This window comes from Echinops telfairi, unplaced genomic scaffold (genome assembly GCF_000313985.2).
Source record: "Echinops telfairi isolate 266 unplaced genomic scaffold, ASM31398v2 ScPeMD7_23;HRSCAF=83, whole genome shotgun sequence".
Classification (NCBI taxonomy): Eukaryota; Metazoa; Chordata; class Mammalia; order Afrosoricida; family Tenrecidae; genus Echinops; species Echinops telfairi.
Genome location: NW_022103920.1, coordinates 52,856,033 through 52,869,313, shown reverse-complemented (window position 1 = coordinate 52,869,313; position 13,281 = coordinate 52,856,033). Strand labels below are relative to the sequence as shown.

The following is a 13,281-nucleotide window of genomic DNA, read 5'->3' as shown; positions in this document are numbered from 1 at the left end:
ATCACTTCCTTTCTTAGTCTTCTTTCTTGTCCATAACTTCCTTTCTTAGCCTCCTTTCTTGTCCATCACTTCCTTTCTTAGCTTTCCCCTCCATCTTCTTCTTTGGAGAAGCTATGGCTTGAGTTAGTAAGACATGAAAGGGTGGAGCATTTGCATTTCCTTTCCCAGCTTCTGACCTGAACTTAGCTCCTGCTGGCACCGAGAGGAGAAATATGGTTCAATTTTCAAAGTGTTAACAGGTGCTTCTAGGCATGCTCATTTTTGAATGGAGAATGTTTGCTGTATAAAGTGAGTGTGAGTTTTATTGTTTTATTGCATCTCAAACTCAAACTCACTGCCGCTGAGTTGCTTGTGACTCATAGAGACCCTGTAAGACAACAGAACCGCCCTGCTGTGTTTCCTAGACTGTAACTCTGTGCAGGACTAGAAAGCCGCATCTTCTCCCTCGTGGCTAGTGATTTCAAACTGCTGATTTTGTGGTTTGCAGTCCAACACATAATCCACTACATGACCAGTTCAAATTCCATTTTTAAATGATTGCTGAATTTCCACTTATGGTGAAACCACGGAAGGGAGTGGCAAAGTTAGTTATTCATCAAGAAAAACCTGATAGAGATGTGCCTTCTCTAGCTTTCCATTTTTACATCCAGTTGTTACATTCTCCACGCCCCCCATATCATTTAAGTTATTTGTTTATTCTGACTCTCAATTTTAAAGTCATTGCTACTCACTATTATTATATATATAGGACAAGATCTAGGAGCCTTGGTGCCATAGTGGTTATACATTGGACTGCTAGCGGCAAGGTTCACAGTTCAAAACCACCAGCTGCTCCGAGGGAGAAAGGCTAGGTTTTCTATGCTAAAGAGCTACAGTCTTGAAAACCCACAGGGGCAGCTCTCCCCTGTCCTTTACAGTTGCTATGAGTTGGAATGTTAGCAGCAGTGAGTTTGGTTTTTGAACAACAGGATCTGGAGACATAGTAGACGAAGTACAAGCTTTTGCCACTGAGTTGATGCCAATTCTTGGTGATCCCAAGTGTGGCAAAGTAGAACTGTGCTTCACAGGCTATGGCCTTTTGGAAGTAGATCATCAGGCCTTTCCGACAAGGTGCTACTGGGTGGTTTTGAACTGCCAACTTTTGGTTAATAGTCAAGTGCTTAACCATTTCTATCACCCAAGGATTCCAGAGCTCGAAAAAAAGAGAAACCCAAAGTGAAAAAAATGTAGTAATCAAGTCAATTCTGACTCATAGTGACCTGGTAAGACAAAGTCGAGTCCTGCCTCTTGGGGTTTCCAAGGCTATATCATCGTCCTGGAAGCAGAGGGCCACACGGTGCTCTCAGAGTGGCTGCTGGGTTTGAATGGATGACTTTTCAGTTAGCAACTAAGTATTAATTCACTGTACCAGCCGAGGCTCATTTGGAGACTGAGTAATCACACATGAAATACCTGATGAATAAATAAATGAATGAAGAGGGCAGACTGGAGATAAGCTGCTAAAGAGCACTGAGAGACAATCGATGTGAACTTGGGGGGAGGTTTAGGCAATCGGTGGGGAGACTAGAAGACATGGCTCGGCATGTCTTATGGAGAATTCACTAGAGGACCAAATCAAAGGAAGTGTCCCAAGCAATTTCAAAATTTGAACTGTGTTCTGGGGGAAATGTTATCTTTGCTAAACTATGGAAGTCATCAGTAAGGAGCCCGTTAGGGTGGCACTGGCATTTTAGTATTAGATTTATTGAGCCTACTGTGCTAGTGGGAAGGTCCAAAGAAAGCATCATCATCATATTTAAGCAACATAACCACCCTAACCAACCAGTACCATTGAGTCGATGCTGACGCATAGGGATCCCTTTGGGGTTTTGGATTGTAAGAGTTTACTCCTGCAGGAAGCCCAGGCTGTCTCTCGTGGAGCTCCTGGGGATTTCTAACTGCCAGTCATGTGGATCGCTGCCCAGGGAGTAAGCCCTACATGGCCAGGGTGCCCTACCTTCCCAAGTGGAGGAGAAACCCGAGGCCCACACAGTGTAAGCTTTCAAGATATGAACACTCCTGTGAGATAGACCAAATTTTAAAACTTCAAATGTTTTTCATTGTTTGGGGGAGTTGCTGTGGCCTACTTAAAAAAAAAATTTTTTTTTTACTACTTTACTATTTGTTAAGTTGATAATTAAATGTGGAAATTCAAGTGAAGGCAAAGGGGGCGGTATCAACTTCCTAGGATGTCAACCTGGCAGCCTACCTCGCCATCCCTGCCCCTTTGCCCGTCTCTCACTTTCTCTCCAGCATTTTTCCCATGTGCCTTGCCACGCTGCTTCAGAAAATGTCTTTGGCAGTGTTTGTGGGGATTGCCAGCTTCAGCCAAGCAACCATTCACTCGAATGGAGTAGAAGCTGAGTGGAGAATGTATAAGAAGTTGCCAAATGAGGGTGGTTTTTGCTTCCGCTCTGCAGATCCGGAGGGCAGAGCGGAGAATTGTGACAAAATAAGGTTTTCCCACAAACCCGCCTCACTGACAAGGAAATTGCTATGAAGGCTGTTTGAGCTTTCAGTGCACAATTCTCCAAATCGGGAATAACCATCCTATTCTATTCTTAGAAATAGAAATGCTTTCATTAATGATATTCTTCCATCACCCAATTCTTTAATATCTTAATATCACAATTATTAAGCATATGATAATGCAAAATAAGAAAGTTGGCTGGAGAGAATCCTTTAAAAATGTATATTATATATGGTTGTCTATCTTACTAGAATGCATTATAAGCGAAATAAGAAAAACTCCTTTGCACAAATATCATATGAGGTTTCCAGAAAATAGTTTCACAAAGCCCACAGGAACTTGCTTGATGAATGGAATTTGCTTATTTATCTGTAACTAATTTTGTTATAAAAGTATTTTAAGACAACCGGTTAATCTATTAGAGCAGATTTGCAGTGGAGACTAATTCTGTACAAATGAGTCAGTGGGGTTTGTTTTCCTTACATGACCATGATTTTGTATTTCTTAGCTCTTAAACCTGAATGAATGTGTATGAGAATAATCTGAATGTTTTTATCTCCGTATTTTAATGGGTAGATGCCTGAACACCATTCTAAAGTACCTTTAGTGCAGTCAGTTGCGGAGCCGTCACATAAACTTCAAAGTGATGCTGATGCAGGCTTTTGTGCACCCACTCTCGGATAGACTGAGATAAAACGTGTTTGGTAATAGGGGCTGAAGTGGAAGAACAGGGACAGGACACTGGCCATGGCTACACTCTGTCCATCAACCTCTCTTCCATCCTATTTCAAGTATTCAAACATTTTCTAGTTGAAAATACAGAGTCCCTACCGAGAGCATGAAGCAGCAAACACAGATTTAGGATCCAGGTAGACAAAAGAGAGAGAGAGAATTTGATGAGAGTAAGCACTCTATAGATCGTCAATCATTTTCCTTGTAGCACTTTATTTGTGCAATAACCACAAGGACGGCCTATTCCTTTGCCCGTTACGGCAGCCCAAGTGTTCAGGGAATGGTAGTCTTCAGCACAATTGTGGAGTAGGCACACTTGCCTGCCACTGCACCAAACCGTGGGAAGGTAACGTTTCTGAGAAATGGACCTGTGAATTCAGAGTGGCGTTGGAGAGTCTCTTCCACGGACCTAGAAATACAAGAGCATGTTAACTTCCTGGCTGAAGTACCTTAATTCAACTTTAGAGAATTTATGTGATCGAGGCGAGAAAAAGCTTTATTTGAGGGGAGAAGCTTTTTTGGAGGCAAGAAGCTTTTTGGGAGAAATGGTATTTACCATTCCTCAAAAGCATTTTTTTAAAAAATGGGAAGGCCTTGCACAAAGCGTATAGGATAGATAGATGTATTAGTGATTTAAGCCCCAAGTTTTGGGTCCCTTTCCATTCGAAGTTTGCTTTGCGCTGACCATCCATGCATCTGGACTTGACAGAGATCACTTGAATAAATGCATCAACATGTAAGGGTCTTAAAAGGGGGAAAAAGTACCTCAAAATTAATCATATTCTTCATATCTCATTTTCTCTTTGAGGCAGACACAAATTCCTACTGTTTCTGACCTTTGAGTGCAAGCTTCCAAATTGGCATGTATTTTGACATATTTTCTGAAAGCAGTTTCCATTATGTTGTGTTCACCAACACATGGTGCATGGCAACTGTTAAGCAAAATGCAAAATATTACTAATAATCTATCTGCTATGTATTATTAACAATTAAAAGAAACAGGCTCCACCAGATGAGAGGGACAGATGTGTGATTCATTCTTCTTTTTTTTAATGTCCATGAAGTACGCCAGTGCAAATCACAGATACAGCACGCCAAGTGCAAGAAGTCGTGTCTCGGCTTTTTGTGGGAAGAGAGGGATACATTCATCCACTCAGGGCAGCAGGTCTTCTGCCTGTGGGAAAGCATGCAGATCAGAGAATCGAGAGATGTGGGTTTTCCTGGAGCAGCCCTACTGACGACGACCTTGGAGTCGGCAGCAGGTCACTTGACTTCTGTTCTTGGTGGTTTTGAAATGAGCACTTTGTATGTTGCTCCGGCTTTGTGCTGGCACATGTATTACAAAGTAATGTTCGATTAGGAAAATGCTGAGAGTTCAGCTTACTTTGAGTAAATAATTTTCAGAATTCCACAGTCTACAAAACATGATCGCCAGCTTGTTTTCCTGGTGGGAAGCAGTGGGGCACTAGAAGAATAGAAAAGCAGCACTTCACAGCCATTGTAAGTCAACCGGTTAAGTAGTCTGTGACTGGCTGCTTGAGAGCCTACACTCTTGTCCTTGCATCTAGTTTTGCAAGTTGTGATGTTCATCCAAATCAGGTTCCAGAAAATATACCCGCCCCCTCGCCTGACACACACACACATTTTCACACCCGGTGTTTATTTCTTAGCTCACAAATAAATCTATCATCTTTGTAGACTTCTTTATTTCTCAATTTGTATACCTTTGTTCTGGTTAAAAAGACCCAATTTCTAAGCTTACTTTTCCCATTTGCATTCTTTATTCTTCAGAGGCTACTTTTTGTGTAGGGGTAACTCTGGTTTAGGTTTTGTTTCCTCAGACATCATTCCTTTCTTTACACCTTCCAATTGGAGCTCACAAGATATGAGGTCAAATTTAAATATTTTCACATTTAACCTAATTGCATCAATAAAAAATTCTCCCTCCTCCCACCCACCAGAAATACAGTGTCTTGATATCTGCTTGATGCCAGGTGCCCTGCTTTTGTATAAAACACGGGAAGCCATTTGAGTAAGTGTTGTATTCTAGCCTTATTCTATTAACTATCTGAATTTGGGCCAGTAAATTATTTTATTTTCCTGGGTCTCTATTTCCTTCTTTGTAACACAGGGATAAGAGTACCTTTCTCATTTGATTCTCGGGCTATACCATGACTATTTAGAGTGGCAATTGATCAAAAATTTTCATCTGTTGGTATGTGTCATTAATTTTGTCATCTCACAGCAAGCAGCACAGTGTCTTCACATGAAAGTATCAGAATGTTCAAGGAGCATTCAAAAGAATCTCATGCAAAAATGATATTAAAAGATAGTGGGATTTTTCCATGAATCTTTTGAAACCCCCTTGTATATGTATGTAATAATATAAACATCATGCATAGTAGAGAATTGGTGAAAAAGAGCAAGATGGCCAACAAGATAAATTGACACAATGGATGCAAAAATGGGTTCAAACACAGCACCACTTGCAAGTGTGGTGCTGGACTGGGCGATGGCAATGCTTCATTCCGGATACCTATATATACATATGTATATGTATGTATATATGTATATGAATACTTTTGTTAAATGAAGGACCTGTCACTTAGTTGATCATTTTGAATATGCTGAATCTTGTTTTGGTCATAATAAATGTTTAATAAATTCTTAGTTACTGATGGCTCCTCTATTAGCTATCTTTCATTTGGTAATCGCCTTTGAGGGGAATTTCCTAAGTGTGTACTCTTACTTCCTCCCCACTTCAAGCTGCATATAGAGATTGTTCTTTTCCTCCCAACTATGTATCTTGTATTATGTTTATCAAAGTCTAATCATTTATTGGTTATCTATAGTCTTCCAATTGAATTTAGATAAATGGTGTGTGTGTGTGACATAAATTCTGACAGCATTCAAGATAAAAAATATTATGTGGAGATACCTTCTCATATATGGCTTAATTCTCAATCAGTATTTTAGTCTATGCTCATATAGATTATATTTGAGTGTTGTTTCAGTTTATTTCTCTCTCCTGTTCTTTATGTACATTGCACAATTTTTTCTGTATCATAAAAAGACTATGCATTTGATAAAGAAAGACTACATTCTGTGTGGAAACAGACTCTTAGAATTCTCTCTATATTTCAGGGAGAAGTCACATATATTAATGGCCTACTTTTCCTTTACCAAGAAAATTGATTTCTTCTTTGTTTCTAAGGAAAATCATTTGGAGGGTACTCACCACTATGTGATGAATGGGGCGATAAAAACAACTTGGGGCATTGGGAGTAGGATGCTTGTTTAAAAGTTATTTATTCCATACAATCTAATTTTATTCCCTAAAAGAATATTTTTAGTTTTTATTTTCAATTTCTCTTTACTGTTTTCTTAACTTAATCCACATGCCTCTTTCTATGTATCATCTAATACTCAATAAACAGCAAAGAAGACAGTAGTAACTTGTGCTTTTAGCTGTTTATTCACCTTACTCTGAGTCCTCTTCTTTCTAGACTTGCCAAATGGAAACTAGGAACTGATTTTCTGATGTATCATTTACTCCTCTGCTGTCTAGGATAACTTGCAACTCAATGCCTGGGACTTAAAGAAACAATTGAGTGGGATGGTGAGTCTACCAGATATTTGCATAAGAATCTTAAAGAAGCTTCCACAGGAATGCCTTGAAACCACATTTTTAGTGAACAAGGTGTAAACCTTTTCCTCTCTTCAGATAATTTCAGGCTTTTCTATTTTAAAAGTAACCTTCACATATGGTATCTAAATATAAACTTAAATATAGTATAATGCCATATTGATGTATGCATGATTTAAGCTTACATTTCCTGACAAAGCACAATGAAGAATTTGGACTTATTTCTTCTGGTTCTTTCAACATTGTTTCAGCATGACAGGGCTACTGAAAATTTTAACAAATAATATGGTGTGTTAATTTATACATCCAAATTAATTCCAGTTTAACCCTCTCCCACATTCTTACAGATCCCCAGGTAATTCTCATATATATATGGAATCTGGACATCTTATTAAAATGTACATGATAATTCAATATATCTGAATGGAAAGGCAAATCCTCAGCAGGGTGCGGAACCCAACTGAAACAGTTGGAAGCCCAGATCCCAACTACATGCACTATTATATTCCCAACACATTCTATTAATTATGGAAATCGCTTTCATTTCAAAGGCAGAATTTACATGGCAACAGCTTCTGGGGCTCAGTGGAGCATCAGAGTAGTGTGGGCGTTGACAGAGTTCTGTTGATAACAAATTTCCAATGAAAGGGCCTCAAATGTGCATCCTCATAGAGCTTTACTTTGAAGGGTTCATTTCCATAGTACATAGGTCATTAATGTTACAGAAGGCAATTTCCTTACTCTTGAATTAGTAAGATGAATTTTGAGCAAGATGTGTCTTCAGGATTTAGCAAAGACGTCTGGGTGTAGGGCTGACACCTTTGTCTCCGTTCTTGTAACTGTATAAAGCTTTTGTGCTCTGCAAGGGTTACACACGTGCTGGTTGAAGACCAGATCCAGCAAGAGAATGGACTAGCCTGGAGGGGTTTTATAGGGAGTAAATAACAAGATAAAATAGAACCAGGGGAAAATTGGCTGAGTATCACAACAAAGTTCTTAATAGGGAGAACCATTAGACTGTGAAATAGTCTTCCAAAGGCCCTGGAAGAAGTCATTACTTGAATCATTTAAAATTAGACTGGACTGGAATACGCCAAAATACAGTATGCTATGGGACCAAGCCTACATTAGAAGTAGAAAAGGGAGGATGACCTAATAGCTTCTATTGTCTAGTTGATTGCTGTGACTTTACTGATTTTACAGATTTAATCTAGATGGATATCCATTTATCAGTTTGTGCTGTTTCTTAGGAGCAATTTCAACAAATTACTCTCATGTAGATTAAATGCAGTTAGTAGGATCTCAAATGATCTAAAATACATATTGAACAAGGTGAAATAGCAAAAGAAGGACAACTATGAGTACAGCTGCTTTTTCGGGGCGGGGGTGGGGGTGGGGGGAAGATCACCCCAAGAGAAAAGGCAGCTCACCCTGAAAGCCTGGCTACATTCCAATACAGGCTGTACTTGTTTTCCAATGGAAATTAAGTATTAATTTTTATTGCTTTTGTTTAATGGTTTCTTGGAATAATCTCGAGTGTAAGAAAACGAACAGAAATTCCACATCTCCAAGCCAATGGGCTACATTTTGACAGGAGGTAGTAAGGACCCAGAAAATGATCGTGAATCATTTTATGACTGATCATTACTAGAGAACTGGAAAGAAAAAAAAAAAGAAAAATGCAAAATAAGACCACCCTCAGTGTTGTGCTGTAATAGTTGATCATCTGCTATAAAGCAGGGAAATAAGACATGACCATATGAAAATGATCCCAGTTCTTTTAATACAATATTGATTAAAATTAAAATCAAGATCATTAAATTTTAATGATATGATTGCATTTGTTCTCTATACCAATTTTAATTGCAGTGACAAAAAATCCAAAATGGAATAATTATTTTGATATTCTATAATTGTGAGGTAGCTCATCTGATTTACAATAGTTTCTTTTCATGTGTAAATGATGTTTTAATAAAAATCATCATACACAAATGAGTGCATCATAAAATAGTTTCATTAATTCAAATATTTTTGGTCATGTGGCTTTCCACAGTTTTTCAACTTTTCAGTCACATGTTTTTGAAGTGTGAAAAATACCTTTCCATTTAAATAAGTCGAGAGGTGCGCCTGTCCCAAGTCCTGAGGTCTAGCCCACCATGTTTCTTTTGTTGGGTTATTTTCAATGCTTTGGTCTCACAGCTTATTCAAAGATCTATCTGATAGAACCTAGATTTTTTTTGAAGGGGTGTCTTATCAACACCAAAATATATTCTTAAAATTTATCCACTTTCATTTCCCATTATGTAGCTATTTTGAAATCTACATAGTTGTTCTTTTGAAAGTGTAAGTTTCATGTCCTCATCTCATTTTGCATCCTGGGCTTCCATTTAAGTCCCAACGGGAAACGCAGGTAGCCTCAGGACATCCTTTTTGAAACCCTCTTTGTATTCCTGCTGGGTGATCAGAACCCTGAAGGCAGGAGGGTTAGAAGCTACAGGTTAGGGAAACCTTTGTAACCATGACCTTGTCATTATGAAAGGGAAAATATCACTTTAGAAGTTTGGTGTACAATAGCTTCCAAATATACTCAAATTCTATATGGCCCTTTTAGGGGAAATTAAGGTACAAAACACTATAGAATCATTAAGCAATAACTAAGTGTCTGGACATCTTTGGTAGAAATGGTGTTGCTCGGGGAGTTTAGTAGAATGGCAAGCTGGATGCTTTCAGTCACACCTATACTCAGTACACCTGTGCAAACCACTAGAGTTCAAAGAGCCGCTTTAAATCTGTGACCAAATAAAACAAAGTTGGTTTAGACTTAGGTAAGTGAATGATATTTGTCTGGAAATGAGTGCTTTCTTCCCCCTCAAGGAAACACAAGATATCTCTCCTTAACAGTTCTCAGAACAGGTGACAAAGACATTCAAGCAAAGAAATTCACAAGTGAACCATTACTGGAGTCCTTAACTCATTCTCACCTCAACTTTGAATATATCAATGTGTAACCATCTATGTTCCCCCAATACACTTATGACTGTTAAGGCAGCAAAAGAAATCTTTTATTAGGAAATTAGCTGAACGGAGACCATTAGACGTGTTTCGTTTCGAAAGAGTCAACATTTCATAGGGCTGTAAAATACTTAAGGAGGAACACCTTTCCTCCAAAATATCTATCTAAAAGTGCTATACTTCACGAAATCACCTACCTCTATGAACCAAGGAAGGAACTTGAAGGAAATCTAAATGAACTCCGTGGAAACAAGCGTATTTGAGATATCACCTAGCCTATTTCTGGACCGAGAATCTCCCGCCCTCTCTGAGTTATCTCATTGTCAGATAAGGAAATGGAACAGGATCCAGGGAGAGATAGGCTTCCAGTCTGGCTTCGGGGTGGGGGTGGGTGTTCTGCTCAAGCCCGAGGCGCAGAGGGCAGGAGCGAGGGCACCTTTGCCAGCGAGCTTGCCGGAGGTGGAACCTGCGCGCGTGCTGCAGAGCTGATCCGCTGCACCGGACTTGTTCCACTGACCGCTGCCCACCTTGCCGCCAGGCGACCTCCAAGCCCACAGCACCCATGTGTGCGCCAGCCGGCCGCCGCACCGGTTCGTGGGCACAAAGGCCAAGGAGCCCCCAGAACAGAATCCCGAGCCCCGTTCGGGCTGGGGCTGACGGGATCCCGAGTGGGCCCTCTGCTCTCGGGGGTCCGTGGGTGCTCTGTCGCCCCTCTGCCTCGCGCCCTCTGGCCGCCGATCTTTGCCCTGGAACCTCCCTCCCTCCGTCCCTCCCTGCCAGGGACACCGGCGTGCGGGCACACCCCCAAACTCACCCACATCGCCTCTGCCCCCCGCCCTGCCCTCCTGGGCACCACGGTGGGGACCGCTCCGTGCCCGGCCTCAACTTTACCGCCTGCGCCCGCCCCACGCCAAGCCCGAGTCTCCGCGGCCCCGGCGGGCACCGTCCCGGGGCCGGGTCCTGCTCGGCGCACCTTACCTCGCGCCTTGGACTCCCGGCGCCGACTGGACTGGAGCTGGCCGCGGTGGCAGCGCTGGTGGCGGCTGAGCGGGCGCCCGGGCTCCGGCTCATGGTGGGTCCTCCTCGACCGACCGGAACGAGGTCGCTTGCGGGCTTTGTCCTTTCCGAAGCCAAGGGAGAACTTCTGTGGCCCCTAAATGGCCAACTTGTGCGCGCTGCTGCCTGTCACCGTGCCCCCGGCCCCCACCCCCTCCGGCTGCAAGCTGGCCCCCTGCCTAGTGGCGGAGCCCCCAGGCCCCCCCGCAGGGGTGCGGGGAGAGGGAGAAAGGGGGAAAGCCAGTGGTCTTCCGTGTGGGGGAGCACGTCCCAGCTGAGTTCTCCTCCTCCTCCTCCTCCTCCCGGTCCTCCTGACACGCAAACCCGCAAAGCCACTTCCCAGGCGCAGAAGCAACTTTCCCTCCCCTGGGCCAGAAGAAGCCGTCTCCTTTAATGGGGACGCTCATCAGAGATGAGATCCTCTTGGCATGCACTCCTCCTTCCCGGCCCGTTCCCCCCTTTCTTCTCCCTTCCACCTCCGCCTCCCTCCTAGGATGGGGGGCGGGAGGGGGGGTGATATCTGCAGTCTTCGGTGAGCCAGGGGACCGAGAGGAGAGGTTGGTGACGTGGCCTGCCTAGGCGGTGTTGCCGGCAGCCTCCCCTCACTCTATTTGAAAGCTTAGACAGCGCAGGCAAAGGTGGATGCCTCAAAGGAGTGGGGTGCACGGGGCGTGGGGCGGCCGGGTGGGCGGTGGCTCCAACTTTGAAGCTCTTCTGGAGCCCTGGGTTTGAGGGAGAGCAGGGACTAAGGGCCAGCCCTTGGAAGAACTCTTCCGTGGTCCCCTGGCTACGGGTTGACCACCACATTCAGGGGATAAAGGAGGAGCAGGCTCTGAGAGGGAGGGATTGAGCCCCAGAGGCCAGGGCAGGTGCGCAGCTCTGCCCCGCACGCTGCCCCAGGGGAGGGCGCCGGCAGAGCCAGCTCTGGGTCAGGTGGGAGGGAGACGCTCCTGTTGCCTAGCAACCCTCATCAATCTCCCCCGTTAGCTCCCTCTGAAGGAATTCGATTGGACATCCCCTGGAGGGAAGCCACGCCCCTTAAAAAATGCTGGGCTGCTGCTTTTTCGCATTCTTCCGAATTTCTTGGGTGGAATGAGATGAGAGGGGAGTGCTGAATTATCTACCTGCTTAGCCTCCTGTGTGGCCGCACCTCGGGAACACACCCCACCCCATCTCATGCCTACTTGTGGTTAGTAGACAAAAGTCTGGGATCTCCACAGAACCTCTTCTTTCTTCTTAAAATTAATTAAATAAATAAAATCCTTAAATCGGTGACGTCGCACAAAGAGAAAAAGGCACACAGAAATAGCTTTAATAGGCTCTTGCTACGGATAAAATCCTAAAGGTAAAATTCCGAGGGTCTTTCTATGTTTAGCAGCACATTGTGCTAAATTTCAAAATTGAAACTAGAGTGTCATTAATTGTCCACCCTGATAGACTAACTTTGTGCTTACCAAAGACTGAGCTATAGGACGCCTGAGACAATTGAACTTAATGTTTTAAATGCTACATTTATCCTTTAATATTTAATGTTAAGTTGTTTAACAACTGCTGTTTTTTGTAACCTAGCCAGAACATTAGACTGCAGAAATAATTTTACCACCAACTCTATTAGACAGATAGAAATATTTAAAAGACACGTGTGCTTAAATATTTCAGTGTGAATTCCACCACAACCAGAAGCTTGAATATCTTAAAAATGAGAATGTCATTAAATGATAAAACATATTGTTATTGGCATGCCATATCATTGCCTACTGCTATCTAACATATACTGCTCACCACAGACATGTTCGACCTCCAAAAGAGAGAATCTTCACAATGTCCGCCCAGAGAATAAACAATAGAGTATTGTGCATCAAGGAAGATAGCAACAGCCAGGGAGATAAAGATTTATACTCAGCAAAGGCTTCTGCTATTCAGGAAAGCTTTGCCGTTTTGACCTCTTTTAGAATGCCCCAGAAGATACCTTTAGGGACTTCCAAGACCTTATTAGAATGAACTGGGATTGAGGAGACATAGAAGAGGTCTGGCATTGCCATCCTACTAAAAGAAAAGAAAAAGTAGCAGTGTTGGCATAAAAGACATTGCTGATATATAAGGTGAACTTTGTTTTCATGGCTGGTATCAAGAATAATTAATACCATAGAGTATCTAATAATTTCAGTGTGTACAGACTGACTGAAATAATGAAGCAAATCCTCAAACTGTTCTCAGATCTTGCCTTATAGAGTACCTCTCCCCAGCCCTCTCTCCCACACTGTCACTGCACAGGAAGAAATGATGAATTTAAAGACTGTTATGCCTTGAATGAAGAAGCCCAAAG

General features: G+C 42.5%; 1 protein-coding gene across 1 annotated transcript in view; it reads right to left on the bottom strand.

Annotated features, from left to right (window-relative positions):
• Positions 1 to 10,892, bottom strand: part of GRM3 (glutamate metabotropic receptor 3) — a 253,947-nt gene extending 243,055 nt beyond the window's left edge. The window contains exon 1 of the mRNA XM_045288986.1: positions 10,878 to 10,892. The gene's annotated coding sequence lies outside the window, so the exon portion shown is untranslated. The remainder of the gene's footprint in view (positions 1 to 10,877) is intronic.
• Positions 10,893 to 13,281: the final 2,389 nt, after the last annotated feature.